This window comes from Colobus angolensis, unplaced genomic scaffold, assembly GCF_000951035.1.
Source record: "Colobus angolensis palliatus isolate OR3802 unplaced genomic scaffold, Cang.pa_1.0 Scaffold268, whole genome shotgun sequence".
Classification (NCBI taxonomy): domain Eukaryota; kingdom Metazoa; phylum Chordata; class Mammalia; order Primates; family Cercopithecidae; genus Colobus; species Colobus angolensis.
In genome coordinates this window covers 6,241,481-6,258,653 of record NW_012115910.1, presented here as the reverse complement: position 1 = coordinate 6,258,653, position 17,173 = coordinate 6,241,481, and positions in this window count along the sequence as shown.

Here is a 17,173-nt window from a genome sequence, read left to right as displayed (position 1 = left end):
CATCTTACAAAACATCTTAGAAAATACACAGCGCCATACACACCCTGCAACCTCCCCCCATAGGCACACTATTAGTGTTAATGAGAGTGACATGAATATTAGCATAATCACAAATGTTTCTGCCTGTGTAGGAGTTACAGACACTTTACATTTTCAAACTGGTTTGACTATGTTTCTCTTTTGGCTTTTGCTTTGGCCTGCTGCATTATTTCAGCTCAGTGAATTTTTTTGATAACTTGTTACAACTCAATTTCACACACTTGAATAATTCAAAGCCCTTTCACACATACACACAGACATACATATGCACACATCATGCATATGCAAGCAAACATACGCACACATTCACATGTATGCACACTCAAACACACATTCATTCCTTCAGCTAACACTTTTGATCTCATTCCATGCACATAAGTAGGTGGTGGGTACTATAAACATGGGGTGGTGGACTAATCAATAGCAGAGCCACAGTCATTGTCCTTGAGGAGCACTCAAGCAGGTGGAGATGGCAAGTTGAGAGCTACAAGCAAGGAGTACTCCCTGACATGGAGTCGGAATGATTCGCTCTCACGGAGGATGTGGGAACAAACTTCATGAGAATTTACCACCTGCATGGGTCTTTGCAGATGGAGAATGGGGGAAATGACATCTGAGCCTAAGAATATCAGAGCAAATGGAAAATACTTAATGAGCAGTGGATGCTTGCTTGTTGTGTTGGAGAGTGATAGCTAAAATAGTGGTTCCTGTAGACATCAAGAACCTAGGTGTCTCATTTTTAGAATTTCTCTTACATTCCAGAATGGCTGCTAGATCTCTAGTTATCACAATATTCAAAGCTGAAATGAAAGAAAAATTGGACTAAGGGGATAATAGCACATCATTTCAAGAGCTTCCTTGACAACCTCACCTGCATACTTAGGCTTATATTACATCACCTAGAAGTATACACATGACCCTAACTAGCTACAAGAGTGTTTGGTCAATGCAGTCTTTATCCAGGCTTCTGACCACCCTAAAATAAAACAAAGGTTCTGATTCGATGTGAGAAGAACTAAACAGATACTGGATAGATAACCAGCAGTCACCACTATAGAAACACGGAGAAGTTTTGTGGTCATTTTGCTTGGGAAAAGAATACATTGAATTTTGGACATGTTGAATGAACCAGGTAATGTCAAATTATGTGGCTATTTTGGACAATCTAGGTTCTAAGAGTGTTACTGTTTTCAAGATTACAGATGTATGCTAAGATCTGTGGAGCAGATATCATTTATATTTATAAACATTACTGTCAAATTGAATGTGGTAGATAAAGAGAAGAAAATTTTATAGATATTTTCCATTTGGGCTAAATAAATAGCATTGTCATTTTCTCACAGTGATAATTCCTCTTGAGAACTTTAATGAATAAATGTCTTGCTGGAAAGGGTTGCAAATTACAGAAAGAAGTCAGAGGCATTTTTCTTAATTATTTGCTATTGCTTGCCATCACAAGAGACATTTCACTGTCTTTCACTGTAAGTGAATCTATCACATTCTTTCTCTTAAAGTGTTTTAAAGAAACACTCTTTACATTAAAATGTTTTAAAGAAAAATTAGGTCCACTGAATTAAAGGCACATCTGAAACCTAGCAAAACTCAATGGTTAAAAAGCACATCTAGAAATTTTATGAGCATATTCTTCTTTCCAATACAAGGCAACATTCTGAACCCCATATTTGCCTTCGCATTTATGTTCCATGGGTGTGGCTTGGTATTGATGGATGACAGCTGTTGTTGGTGGGAGTCTGTTTGTTCCTTGGTTTTGTTCATGAAACACTGGGGCCTCTTTGTGGGGTCCAGTGCAGGATGAGGAGTCATTGCTTCCAATCTGCTTACACTTGCACTTAGTGTCACACCTCAGCTTTTTCTACCCACACATAACCAAGTAAGAACTTTGTTTGCCTCAGCATAAGTTTAAGTGAATTGGGGTAGTATGCTAGAGCAAGGCAGCAAGTCCAAGGGGGAGTTCATAGTCTGGGCATCAGGAGACCTGGCTCTACTGCCAATCAGAGTGTGATTCCAAGCCCCTTTGCTGTTATGCGCTTCTGTTGTCCTCACATTTACAGTCATGACAAGATCTTTAAGAAGATTAATGAAATCAGCAAATTTCCACAGAGGGTGCACAAATACACAATTTTAGAAAAGAAAAGGGAGCATATCTAAAAATAGAAATGAAGAGTAATAAGAGAATGATACGAAGAACTTTATGCAAAATATTCAAAACCAAATAAATAATATTTTTAGTAAACAAGTAGGAATCAAGATTGTCTCAAGAAAACAATAGCCACTCCAGAAAATGAATCAACCATGAAATGTCATCACAAGTATATCCCTACCAGTGTCCCATCCCAATAAAGCAGACCCAGATGGTTTTACAATTGTGCCATTCTACAAGAGATAAACTCTCCATTACACAAGCTGTTTCAGAAAATGAACAAATTCTATCTCATTTTAGACACCAGTATAACATTGGCACACAAACTTGTCCAAGAATACAAGAAAAGACAAATATGGAGAAATTAATGTATGAACATGGGTACAGATAGAACTAATGTAAATAGAATCAGTAGTATATGTCTCATAATACAATGTGATTTATCTAGAAAATGCAGTTGTGATATAAACTCAGAAACTATTACTGTAATCCATTGCATTCAAAGGTAATAAATGGTGTCAAATGCAGAAAAAATATTTCATAAAATATAATAATATATATTAGAAAGTTAAGATTACCAGTAATTTTTCACAATCTGATAGGATACAGCTAATAGTATTTATGAAGTTTTAAAAGCTGAATTGTGTTACACTGTCAAAATATAGCATGCCTTTCTCAGGAAACTTTATTTATTATTTCTCTTCTGTCTTGTATATTTGATCTCTCTCTTAGAGCTAGGCTCTTTCTAGCAACACTTAAGATGCTTTGGCCTCTCCCACTGTATAAAATACTGTATCAATGCCTCATCAATGTCCACTCAATCAATAATCCATCCCTCCAGAGTCTGCTCCATCTTCACCTCCCACTGCCTCCTCTGCCTGTCCTACTTTGGCTGCTGCTCCCTCTATGCCACTAAACAGTCCCAGCTAAGATCACTGAGGGTCTCCATTTTCCTAAGTCCAACAGATCATTCAAAATTCACACCTTCTCACCTCTCTGTTAAGATACTTTTTATTCCTCGGATCCCATGACTCTACACTTTTCTGGTTGTTTTCTCACTCTCCTTAGTTTCATTTTAGGCAAACGCTCCTTCACATGGCAATAAACTGGGGGACTTTGAAAGCCTAGTTCTTGGCCTTCTGATTTCCCCTCTATGTTCTATCTTCTATCTGTTCCTCACCAATTACCCCCACAGATTGGTTTATCCACAGCAGGCCTCTCTACTGAGCTCTGGACATGCAACAAGGCCTACTTGGCATCTCCACTGAAGTCTCATGGGCTCATCCTTCTCACCAAGAGAACAGATGAATGTGCCTTCTCTCCAAGCCAACTCATTCATCTCCTTTGTGTTCAACATGCCAGGGAATATTACTAACAACCTTCAAGTTGCATGAACTATCTTCCGAGAGTTTTCTTTAACACCTGCTGCTCCCTAATGTTCCAGAATCAGTCCTTTGTAAGTCCTGGTGACTTTCCTTAGCATCTCTTGCTGATGATTTTTTCACTTCTTCTTTCACTATTTTAATGAACACCTCTATTATTTCTTGCTTGGATAATAGTTTTACCATAACACTGGTATCATAACTGGTTTCACTTGATCTAATTTTGCCTGTCTATCATCTGCCTTCTGTGTTCCTGATGGGGTGATTTGTTTGTTCGTTTGTTTGTTTTTTTGAAACGTAAAGCCAAGAATGTTATTATTTTGATTAAAACTCCATGCTTTCCCAATGCTCTCAGAATAAAGAAAACACTTTTAATAATGCCTGGAACATCTTCACAGGCTTTTCTTCCACATACCTCCTGCTTCAGCTGCTAGAACTGCATTAGCCGTGTGTTCTTCCAATGCATCCTAATACCCTCCTGCTACAGAGAATGCGTGCATTGATTTCCTCTGCTGTGACCTCCCTTCTTTCCCTCTTATTTAGCAAACTAACTTCTTCTCCCACTTCGTATGCCAGCACAAATGTCACTCCTTGTGAGAGCTTTCCTGAACACTGCCCACAGTCCTTCCCTCTGCTAATCCCTCTCATTTCACCCAGTACATCTCCTTCATAGCAAGTACCATGATTATAATTTTACTTGTGTGCAATTATTTGAAAAATGTTTATCTCCCTCACTAAATTGCAAGTTCTATCAGGGCAATGACAATGGGATGGAGGTGGGGAGGTGTTTCCCTTTCTCCATTTTATTCCCAGTGCCTGGCACTGAATAGGTGATCAATAAATACCTGTTGAAATGATCAGTGAATGTATTAATTCATTCTCACACTGCTATGAAGAAATTACCTGAGACTGGGTAAATTATAAACACAAGAGGTTTAATTGATTCACAGTTCTTCATGGCTGGGGAGGCCTTGGAAAACTTACAGTCATGGCAAAAGGAGAAGGGGAAGCATACACCTTCTTCACAAGGCAGCAGGAGAGAGAGCACAGGGGAAACTTATAAAACCATCAGATCTCATGAGAAGTCACTATCGCTAGAACAGCATGAGGGAAACCACTGCCATGATTCAATCACCTCCTATCGGTCCCTCCCCAGACACGTGGGGATTATGGTGATTGCAGTTCCACATGAGATTTGGGTGGAGACACAGAGCCACAGTGAATGAGTGACTGGCCATCGATTTTGCTTTCAGAAGAGTGCAGACTTCCCTAGGCCTCCAGGGTCATGTTTAATGTGGAGGTCAAATTGGCAGCATGAAGTGGCGTGGGAGCACTGGGAAAGTCAAGGAAAGGTCGACAGAGAATGTGGCATTTGAGCTGAGAGAGGAGTTGATGATACAAATAACCACATTCCAAACGGGAGGTGGGGGTAGTCCTGGGAAGGCACAGAGGCATGAAAGAACTTAAAGTGTTTGAGAATCTGCAGATAATTCATTCTGGTTGAAGTTTAGCATGCCTGTGAGGAAGTATCAGGGAAAGCAGATGAGGGTCTGGTCCTGGGCTCACCCTTTAGACCTGCAGGAGCAGACACGAAGGTTTGCAGCAGGTGCATACCCTGATTACGTCTGTAATTCAGTAAGAGAGCCTGCCATCCTGTCTCCCTCTTATTGTTCATCTGGGTGTGTGTTAGCGTAGCCTCTGATCGGACTCCTACACAGCTCTCCATGCTGCTCGAGATTGGTTTTCCAGACTGAAACTTGATCGTAAAAGGCCTCTCCTCACAGGTCCTTTGCTGACCCCAGACCATCTCCCCGTCCTCCTTTCAATGGAGAGCCTGCCTCTGCTCCCCTGCCCTGCACCACCTCCAGCTAGAACACCAAACCTGCTCTTGTACAACTGTGTCTCTGGCACATGCTATTTTCTCTGCTTGCCAAAGCTCATCTGCTGCTTTCCAGGGATTGTTTTTCAGGAAACATTACTGTTTCCTCTCTTAATTCCTCCTTGAGCCCTTTCCCAGCTCAGAGTGTTAATTGTAACCTCTGAGCATCTCCATTTCTATATATGCCTTTGTTGTTAAAAACTGCATTTTTTCATATTAGTTTCCTTGTATGTGGTGGAATTTTTCAAAAATAACTTCAGAATCAGATGCATGACTATATTTCCAGAGCCTCATAGTGGATCTGGTTCTAATAAATGCTTACTGAAGGAAGAGAAGAACAATGTGGAGGATGGAGACAGGAACTACATCAACCTTAAGAACTGCATAATCACTATTAATCATTGCTACTTGAAACTAAGCAATAATAAGTGAATAATTTATTTTATTTAAGAGACTCCTCAATTTCCTGTTAGGCTCTGTCAGTTCTCGACATGGTCCTGTACACAACCCTTTCAGCTAATGCTCATGGACACGGAGACAGTGTGCATTTTTCCATGGCCCTGGGATGTAGGAGAGTTCCCTGAATATAAATATATTTGTATGAATCCCATGGTCATGTGCAATACTGAAGTCCTTGTTCTCCAGAGTTAGCAAGGCCTCCCTAATTGCTCTTGTGTTTTCCTTGAAAACCCTACACTTACTGTTTTCTAAGAAAACACTTGTACATTTTTAGATGCATGAAAAGTGTATCCATTTTTCCTTCAGTTTCTGCAAAGTGAAAAATGTGGAGTTATTCCCCATCTAACTGTAATGCCAACAAGGAGAAGAAAACACCCAAACTTCAGGTCCCAGGTATATTTAATAGAGTGCTTAGAACACACTCACCATACACCAGCTTAATTTCATTTCCCTCAAGTCCCTAACAAAATCTTCATAGAGACTTGGCACCTTTAGGGAAGGAAATGTTTTGCCCATCAGATAAAAGCAGAAAACATGATTGCTACTCATATAATACTGATAATATCTCCTGTGTTTGATTGCAGAAAGAAAAGGGATACAAATCTATTTTAAAGACAATTTTCACAAAGATACCTGTCATCGCAAAACTCAGACTGGACACTAGATTAGTTTGGGCAAAATTTCTTTCCAGGGCTTAGAGTATGGTTACTGAAGCTTGTGAGATACTCCATGTCTTTAGGCAGGAGATGGGCATAGGGGAGAACAGAGAGAAATACGAATGGTCAGGCAGCCAGAGGAAGCCGAGCAACGTGCAATACCAACCTCTTTAAGAATATCTCTCCACCCTGAGATTGTTAGTGAACTGGACTGGGGTCTGCTTACTCAGAGCAGCAAAACCAAACACTGACATCCAGATAGGAGCGAGAGAAAGTGGGGCATTTGTTTGCAGCCAGCAAACAAAATTGGGCAGCTCATATGTAAGAACTGAGCTTCAAGGTGCCTTACAGGTAAGGGTTTTTAAAGGTGGGGAGACAGAGGTTACAGGAAAATCATGAATGAATACATGGAGACTCTACATTGGTTTGACACTGAAAGACAGAACAGCTCAAAGCGGGGCCCACAGGTCACAGGTGGATTCAGAGATTTTCTGATTTGTGATTGGTTAAGGAGGTGAAGCTTGTCTAAAAATTTAGGCTTAGCAGAAAAGAATGTAAGCTCTGGCCCATGGGCATGGTCTCCTCTAGGATCCTCAGGAAGAAATTTAGAAGAAAGAATGACCATTAGACCTCAGCTCTTGTTTCCCGTTATCTGAGGTCTATGTGCCAGTGAATCCATGTGGTGGCCCAGGTTTCTGATAAAAAAAAAAAAAAAAACAACTCAGGAACATATGTTAAGACGCCATCTTTAGTTTCTATAGGGAACCAAGCATTCCTGTGACTCTAAAGTTCCATGGGTATTGTTTTAGTCTATTATTTCCTTCTTGCTTATCAAGTTGCTCATTTACTTCTTAATGCTACCTAGGTGCCTGCAATTTCTCTTGAAGGAACTCAAGATTTTTCTGTACTCCCATGGGTGGTGGGGCCCACAGGCCCCTAGCAGGGGTCTTTACTCCATCTCACAATTTCCTACTGGCCACTGAGTTGAGTTCGGAGTGGAGGGGACAACAGTCTGGATCCTGAAGGGAACCTACAAGAGCATGGGATTTATGACAACACAGGAAGGAAGGCAGAAACTTGGAAACTGGCAGGCTGTGATAGGACAGACTTTGCTTCGGAATCATTCTTCTTAAATCTCAACTTTTATTTTTGCTTCACTATACCATTGCCCTCTGGAGTTTCGTAGATTCCTTTTTTAGTATTTATTTATTTATTTATTTGAGATGGAGTCTCGCTCTTTTGCCAAGACTGGAGTGCAATGGCATAGTCTCAGCTCACTGCAACCTCCGCCTCCCGGGTTCAAGCAATTCTCCTACCTCAGCCTCATGAATAGCTGGGACTACAGGCTTGTGCCACCACGGCCAGCTATGTTTTGTATTTTTAGTAGAGACAGGGCTTCACTATGTTGGCCAGTCTGGTCTCGAATTCCTGACCTCAAGTGATCCTCCCACCTTGGCCTCCCAAAGTGCTGGGATTACAGGCATGAGCCACAGTGCCCAGCCTAGATTCCTCTTTTAATTTTTACAATTTACCCTTTTATCTTCCTTCTAGTCTTAGGACTTACATTGTAATTCAAGAGTGCAATGAACTTTGGTACTTTCATTACTCTTACATGATTGCAACTACTCCTTTTGTTCTTATGTTATTCTGCTCTCTTCTGCCTGAAGCACAGTGACCTAAAATAATAAGCTAATTCTCACCTTGGTAGGTGCAGCCCTATTTTGTCCAGCAACAGCTAGAAGCTGAGTTTTGTTTGGTCTTCCAAGTTGCTCTTGGTAATTGGGAAAGTCTTTGATGAGAACAAAATGCTTCTACCACTCAGTAATAGCTGTGTGTCTCCCACTCAAAATTTATGTATGGAAGTTCTAACCCACAAGATAATAATTTTAGGAGATGGGGGTGAAGCCCTCATGAATGGAGTTAGAGCCCTTGAAAAAGAGGCCTCACAGCCTTTCCACCACATGAGGACACAGAGGGAAGGCACTGCCTATGGGGAAGCAGGCCCTCACCAGCCGCTAAATCTGCTGGTGCTTTGATCTTGGACTTCCCAACCTCCAAAACCGGGAGGAAATAAATATCTGTTGTTTGTAAGCCACCTAGTTTATGGTATTTTCTCAGAGCAGCCTAAGTTGCCTAAGACAGTGTCTATGCAAACAAATTTACACAACACAAAAAATAATCCAAATATTGTGTTCACAAGTGGAATGGTCTATGTAATACAAAAGTCAGATTTTGAAGTTAGACTGGGTCTTATATCTTAGCCCTAGAGTTGCCGTAACAAAGTACCACAGCCTGGGTGGCTTAAAAAAACAGAAACTAATTCCCCCAGAGCTTTGGTGGTTAGAAGTCCAAAATCAAGGTATTAGCAGGGCCATGCTCCCTCCAAGACTCTAGGTGGAATCTTTTTTTGCCTCTTCTAGCTTCTGATGGTGGCCATGCTTGTTTCACATTGCTTGACCAGAAGACGCAGCACTTGAGTCTGCTGTCATATGGTGGTCTCCCTGTATACATCTGTCTGCACATTGTGTTCTCCTTTTCTTACCAAGATACAAGTGATGCTGGATTGGGGTCCACTCTGATGGCCTTTTCTTAATTAACTCTGCAAAGACTTTCCAAATAATATCACATCCACAGTGACTGAGGGTTAGGACTTCAACATCTATCTTTTTGGAGAACACACTTCAATCCATAACACACCTTGTCGCTTAAGCATTTTGAATTTCAATTTTATTAAGCTGGGGATAATAATGCTGACTTCACAATGTTTCTGTGAAATGAAATGGAACAGCACATATAAATGATTGCCATGGTGACTGACTAATATTAACATTCTGTTTATCCCCTCACCTCCAAGAAAAGGTGTATACATCCCTTTTCCAGGCTCTCCCTTTTCTCTACCTTCTTTGCTGCTTGCATGAGGCATAGAAGACAGTTCAATAGCCCGTATCTCTGATTTGTTTTGTGGCCAAACTGCTGTTTAGTTCTAGATCTGTTTTTCTAAATATCCACTTGGAATCTCCCTTTGAATGACCTTAAGACCTTTAAGCCCATTATCCAAAATCTAATCAATGCACTTTCTTGCCAAACCTTAATCCCTCTCAAGCATAACTATCACACTCATAGGACTCATATTGTAATTCAACAGTGCAATGAACATTGTCTTTGGTACTTTCATTACTCTTCTCACATCCAGTCCACTATGAAGTCCTGTTAACTTTGCCTCTTATATCTCTCTCAAACCTTTCTTTTTATGTCCATCTCCACTGCAAACATTCTGGTTCAAGTAGCCTTTACTTCCCTCCTGGCTGCTGCCTCTTAGCTTTTCTACCTGTGTACCTGTGGTGGACAAAATAATGACCTCCTGGCTGACAATCCCTAGAACCTGTGAATATGTTACCTTACATAACAAAAGGGACTTTATAAATGAGATTAAGTTAAAGACTTTGAGATGGGACAATAGCCTCATAATCTAGGTGGGCTCAAGGTAATCACATGAGTTCTTATGTGGGAAAGAAGGAAGCTGTAGAGGCACAGAGAAAAGAGGTGATGATGGAAGCAGAGGTTGGAGTGATGAGCTTTTTAGATGGATGCAGGAGCCAGGCACAGGGAATGCTGGTGCCTTTAGAAGCTGGAAAGGATGAGAAAACCCATTCTCTTCTGAAGCCTCCAGAAGGAGTACATTCAGGCCAACATCTTGATTTAAGCCCAGAGAAATCCATTTCCAACTTCTGGCTTCCAAACTACAGGATCATAAATGTCTATGGCTTTAATCCACCACGTTCATGGTAATTTCTTACAGCAACAACAGGAAACTAATATGCTACCGTTTGCCTCTTCCTGTACATTCTCGATGCAGACAAAATAATGCCATCTTTGAGAATCAGATCTGATCATGTCAACTCCCATAGTCACTCTAGTGATTTTGAGTTCTTCTTGAAACCAAAATTAGATAATCTTCCTGACACATTCTTACATCCCTGGTCCTTCTTCTTGAAACCAAAATTGAGTTCTTCTTGAAACCAAAATTAGATAATCTTCCTGACACATTCTTGCATCCCTGGTCCACACTCATCTGAGCCTTGTGTAAGATCAAGCTCTCCTTACTCTTCTTGTGAGATCAAGCTCTCCTTACCCTTCACATTCTCCACACCGAGGTCTCCCAGTTCTTGGATCTCACTGGCTCCTTCCTGCTACAAGAATTTGCTCATGTTGTTCCCTGTCCTCAGAACAGCTGAGAAGTCCTATCATCACTTCTTACAATACTCTCTTAGTATCACGCATCTTCTCTTTTTAACCCTTGGCATCATTGCCACTGCTGTTTTACAGTTCTTGTTTTTTACTTTGTGTCTCTTTTTCTACCTGATTTTATGTTTACTCCTCCATAGAATCAGGGACAGGGCCTCTTCTCCTCCCTCTTCCTTTACATCATTGTGTCCCCACCCTCCAGCTCAGTGCACATGTCATTGTGGGTGCTGAAACTTAGGAGTTTAGGCAAGGAATACACAGAAGAACTTCAGCGATCTCCAGGCTGGAGCATGTTTATATTGCTGCCTGAACTCTTAACAGCATCTGTAGCTTTGTAATGTATCTACTGGAATAATTCTACACTGACAGTATTTCTACCCATCTGAAATAAATAAATTAACTCGCATCATCATTTCATAAGTTCAGGAAAGGCATTTCTTATGGAGTTATCATCATTTGCATGTCAGGATATTTCTGAGGCACTGAAATCATTGGCAATTCAATGTAGGAAGTGATAATGTTAGTGTTTCATGGTTTTAAAAAATCTGTAACAGTACATATCCAATGTGTTCTAAATCTTTATGTCTCAGAACAGTAAATTAACACAGGTAAATAAAGCTAAAAAAAAAAAGAATAGAATAAAACTCCAATCTGATGTGAATAAGAGCATAAGATAATGTTTAATTCTTGAACGCATTCAGTTATAAGCCAAATGGAATAGCAACAATCTGGAAAAGATTAAATAAAATGTTTAAAGCACATTTTTCAGTTCAAAAATAGGTTATTTTCAATGCTCATGGCACTTACAATTCTTTAGAAATATTTTGTCCTTTTTTATGTTACAAGTGTGTGGGAGATGGCTGTTTCACATAAAAATAAGCCTGGTTCAGGCCCTGTTATGAAGTGTTTCTCATTCAGAGAACCCAAATCCACAAAAGCCCACTAACCCTAATCACCCAGTTAATCCTTTTGAGAAGAGAGTGAAGACAGGGTGGAAGGTGAAGTTGCAGCTCAGGGTATCAGTTACACTTTCTGTTTTTCCAGAAATATGGTCTCCTCCAGGAGAAAGAATTTACTGAGCCTCTGGCTATGGAAGGGAAACTGGGTGGGCTAGGGTGGGGCAAAGCAATGGGTGCTCAACCCAAACCCTTGTAGAATCTATTCCAAAATCTTCAAATTAAAGAGGTCCAAAGAGAGAGGCTGTCATGATTGACATGAGGGAATCTGAGAGGAGTGCTTGTTCAGGGCAGCAGGACAGAGGGAGGGGCAGGGGCTTGGATTGTGTTGGAGGGAATAGAGGGTTTGCTGCTTTGTGAACTTGACCTTGGGCAGAGGACAATTGCTACATCCACGTGTTCAGGCACACTATGGTCCTACCAGTACCTGCAGGGGTTCTTTTAATTCAGTATGTTGTGATGCTAACAAAAGGGCTAGTTAGGAAGGGCCTGCCCAATGGGGTGAAGGATGTTGTTCAGGTGGCTGCTATAGTTACTGGAGCACAGGTTGAGACAGGCATGGTGAGAGTTGGAGCTGGACAGGTTGGTAAGGTGTGGTCATGAAGGGCCTGCAGGGCCATGTTTTGGAGTTGAGACTTCAGTCCAACAATGAATTCTATGGGACCTTATTCCAGGAGGCTTTTTTTCCTATGGTTCTTGAGCAAATGTCTTGTACATGATCTCTCCCAACACATTCTAGCTTATACCATGTTGATCAATAGGAAACTGTTGAGGAAGGTTAACAATGGAGTAAAGATGTCCTCTTTTGGACAGACAACTAGGAAACTGTTGAGGAAGGTTAACAATGGAGTAAAAATGTCCTCTTTTGGACAGACAACCCTGCTGTTCCACTAGGGTCCAGTTGGAAATAAAGAGAAAGTGAAAGCCCCAGCATCCTCCAAGTGGCTTTGGCCATCATCTGAGTAACAATACTGAAGGACCTTAGCTAGCACAGGTGAGTGGGGAGAGAGTTAGAAAGCAAAATTGGTAGAGGTTCAGCAGAGAAATAAATATGTAAATGTAGCAGAGAGATATGGACTGGGGGAAGACATCTGGCAAATATAGAGAGCTGTAACATCAAAACCGTGGAAAGACTGACATTCATTAAACATGAAGTGTGGAGAAAGAAGAAAACACACAAATGCTAAGGAGACTAAAATGGCAAAGAACAAAGGGAGATGAGCCCTTGTTGAAAAGCGAGAACCAAGTGAAGTAGAGGAAAATCAGAGAAGAATAAAGAATCAGAAGAAATGTGAGGAAAGGGTTTCACCAAGGGAGATGGCAAAATGCTGCTATAAGCAGCCTGCTAGAGCAAGCTCTTCTTCCAGACCACAGGTATCCTTCCTTAAAACTTCTCCCTTTCCAAGTTCCTGGCTGAGAGTTGTGGTTACTGCTGTGGATTTCTTCTATCAGATATGCTGCCTCCTGACCTTTATCACCTCGGTCTTTATCACGGGGATTGGCAATGTATTGTTCCTCTCACCTCTTGTTCTGGGTGGACATCTCTATTCTGCTTCCTAGATATGGCCAGAATCCTTTCTCCTTCCCACCCCCCTCACTTTGCAGTCAATATCTAAGATGGATAAGGCCCATTATTCTGAGAACACCTATCATTTGTTCAGTGAGCATTGTCTGAGCCATTTACTCTCTATATCTAAAAAATACCTTGGAAAGGAGGGAAATGCAGCTACTACTGCTCAGAGGTGACTTCACTACCACCTGAGGGACTGCTTAGGAGTAGGTTGGCAGGTACCAGGGGCACTGGCCCTACACTCTGCCCTGGAAGGTTGAAGCCAGAGAGCAGAAACTCCCAGGTTCACTTTCCGCAGCAAGTAAACATCAGTGCGATGTGACAGGTTTTTGAAGTTTGCATGGGTCACTTTACATTGTTGTCTCCCAGCAGTAAATTGATGATGGTCACACTTTCTGTGTATCTAGATTATGCCCTCTTGGGTGTGATGTGTGTCTCCTGGCAGTGACATACAGAGGCGTTTTCCCACTTCTCCAAGGAATAGGAGTCACTGTGACCATTTGACACCCGGAGTGGAACAAAGGAACTTTGCAAGCCTGGTTCAAGAGAAGGGTGAGGGATCTCTGTGTCCAAACTTTTAACCCTCTCTGGACCACTTCTTTGCATCTGTGCTGCATTTTCTGATCACAGCAATGTTCTCTTTGAAGATGGGATAGGAGTAGGGACCCATGCTCCTTGCTGCCAGCACTTGACCCAGCTGGCACAGGTAAGAAATCTGGTTCCATATTGTGGTGAGACTAGGAGAGTGGCAGAGAGTGCTTTAGCCTCACATCTACCCTAGCTAAGCTCTGGAATGCTCGCCACTCTTAAGCGATGCAAGGGACAAAAGACGTTTCTCTTAGGATGGCGGGCTCTCTCCTCTGGCCAGCTCTGAGTGCCCATCCCTCATGATGGTTACATCCAGGTAAGGTATGGAGAGGAAAATACAGTCTCAGAGTTTAAAGTCAGGTTTCATTATTGGTAATGATTTCAGGACACTCAGTAGGAAGAGGAAAGTGAAACGTGTGGTTCTAGATTTCAAACTTCCAAGTAACTGTCAGGGTTTGTGAGGCTTCTGGGATTTTTATTCTAATTGCAATCTAATGTATTAACGTGTTATTGCTTCACGAATGCTGGCAGAAGACATGATAGTCCTGTGTCAGAAACGAAGGACTTTATCACTCATGGAGAAGCAAGCAGCATTAGCTTCACTCTGATTTGCATTGGTTTCTCTTTCTCCCCAAGTTTCGTGGGCTGACACACGTGGATCTACATGATGCCTGCCTATGAAGTGGGTCAGGTGACAGCAACAGGAGGTGGAACCTGGAGAACTTATTGCATTTGCATAGAGCAACAAGCAAGCATGATCTCTGTCTGGGGGATGGAGGTTGGTGGCACTGTTACATCATCCTTCATTGATGCTGGACAAACACAATCCTGAGAAAGGGGCCAGGATTCTTGGAACACCAAGCAAAAACAGGCAGGAACGCTAAGGCACCACGGTAGTTTGCCTTTCTGACAACGACTATCTGAAAAGGATGCTGTTAGCATGCTTTTTAAAGAAAGCATGTTATTTGTTTAATTAAATATTTAATATCTATAACTATGTTATAGCATTGGTTGAGGGTAGTAAATCAGGAAAGATCTGTCTTTAGTTGAGGTGCATAACGTATTTACGTATGTGACATGAAGTTATAGGGATTATATGGAGACAGTTTCCCCTGCAAGGGTTTCTAATGCCTATGCAAAATTCTGAATGTGGAATCCTGGGGATTTCCAGTGGTTCTGTATCTGACATGTTATTCTCCAATATACTGAACTTGTAACATTTGTTCTTAATGCACAGACAGATTAATCTCCCTGCTTCCACTCTTCATTTGCTCATGAAGTATAGCTCTAGTCACCTTCATCCACTCCCTTTCCCTGGACACAGCAACACGTGTATGATGAAAGATCTTTTCACAAAGATGGTATCCCTCTTCTGTGACTCTTTACAATAATCAATAGCACAGATATTTTCTAGGTCTGTGTATAAGTGGATATACCTGCCACTGTATGTATAGGACCTAGAGGATACAACCTGATAGAACATCGAATAATCTAATACTTAGCAGGATAGCTCTGTTGTTACTGCTCCTACAAATGGACGAACTGAGTCATTCTCTTACCATTGTGGAGTTTGCCTACAACAATTCGCCACCCTTCTTGAGGTAAAACATACTGTTCCCTTGCAACTATGGCTTGTCTGTCACTGGCTCCCTTGACTGCTGACTGCGCCCACCACCCTTACTTCTGGTAGTAGCAGGAGTTGTGGACCTTCCAAGAGGATCTGTGATATATTTTTGGTCACGCCAATAGGCTGAGCAAGTTTTGAGGACCAAGGTCTGGTTCCAGTGAAGGCTAGGGCAACCCTATTAGTTTATGCTACAATAATAATGAAGGACCAGTGAAAATATAATCATGAAAATCTGCCCATAGTCACCATAAGAGTCTCCAAAAGGCTTCGGAATGTTCCAGAATGGCCTTCCAGCAGGTGATCCCAAGAGGTCTCCAGGTGGGACTCTTAGATTCTCTGGTCCTTACACTGGCAGGTCATGGAGCACTGGGCTAAAGCGCAGTAAAGCAAGCTGTACACAGGACAAAAGGTAATGCCAAGTGACCATTTTACACCTCTCCTCTCCTCCTTACGCCTTCCACTTTTAATGTTCTTCACTTGCTTACTGTCACACCCCGGGTTTCCAGATCACTAACTCCTCTCCCACTTCACTTTCTCTCATAGGTTTATCCATTCTTTGGATTACCTCTGGTATTGTTTGCTCAGTGGCTGTCATCTCTGCCTTCAACCCTCACTGCTCACCTGGTTCTTCTATATCTAAGTATGTAGCCATGGTGTGTGGGGAAGCAGTTTTGTTAATTAGAGAAGTAGAGATGCTCTCCTCTGGGTTTCAGGAAGTAGGAGAAATTGCTTACAGGTGGAGGTCAGGGAAATACTTGTGGAGGAGAAAGCATCTGCCTAGAATCTTGCAGACAGTTTCCATACCCGACCAGGAAGACATCAGGAGGGGCTGTGCAACAACAGAAAGGCCCACAGGCAGTTCACTGAGAGCATCCTGAGCGAGGGTGAGAAGCTGAGTTTAAACAAAACAGAACACACATATGTGCTAGTGAGTGCTGAATTCTCAGATGTTGCTTTTCTGATGATTGTGCACGTAATTCCCCCCCGTCTTTTTCACTTTCCAAGTGTTTTTTTTTTTCTTTTGTTTTCAAAGCTGCAATGTTGGTTGCCACTCTGAAAACTCAGTGTTATCTGGAGAAACATATGCATTTTATAGTCCCCATCGCTTGACTCTTCCTTAACAATCTCATCTTTGTGGTTTCTCCAGTAAATTTATCTGAATAGCAGCACTTTATTTTCTATTTATCCTAGATCATTTACAAAATTTCTCAAAGGGATTTCTTCAAAGTTCACTAGTTTCTTTCTCTTGCTGTTTGCCAGTATTCTTGGAAGCATCATAGCGTTAATGGTTCTGTGATTGCTGGACCATAGAAACTCGGCCCTTGTATATTTGTTTTCCTCATTCTTCGTTTATTAGGAGGAAATCCAGTAAATAAATCAAGAAATAAGAGCATTCTCTGGAGTTTTACTGCGGCTCAACACTACTTAAAAAATATGTCCTGCTGTTCACTTATTCCAGAGTGTACTTGATGATTCTCTAGGAATTCGCTGTCCATCACATGTTAGAACATTGCACCATTCAAAAATTCATTGCTTAGGGACATAAACTCATTGGGGAGAGTTTCTTCAGCTGTTTTTCTCATTAGTCTTCAACTTTCCAGAAACTGCCTC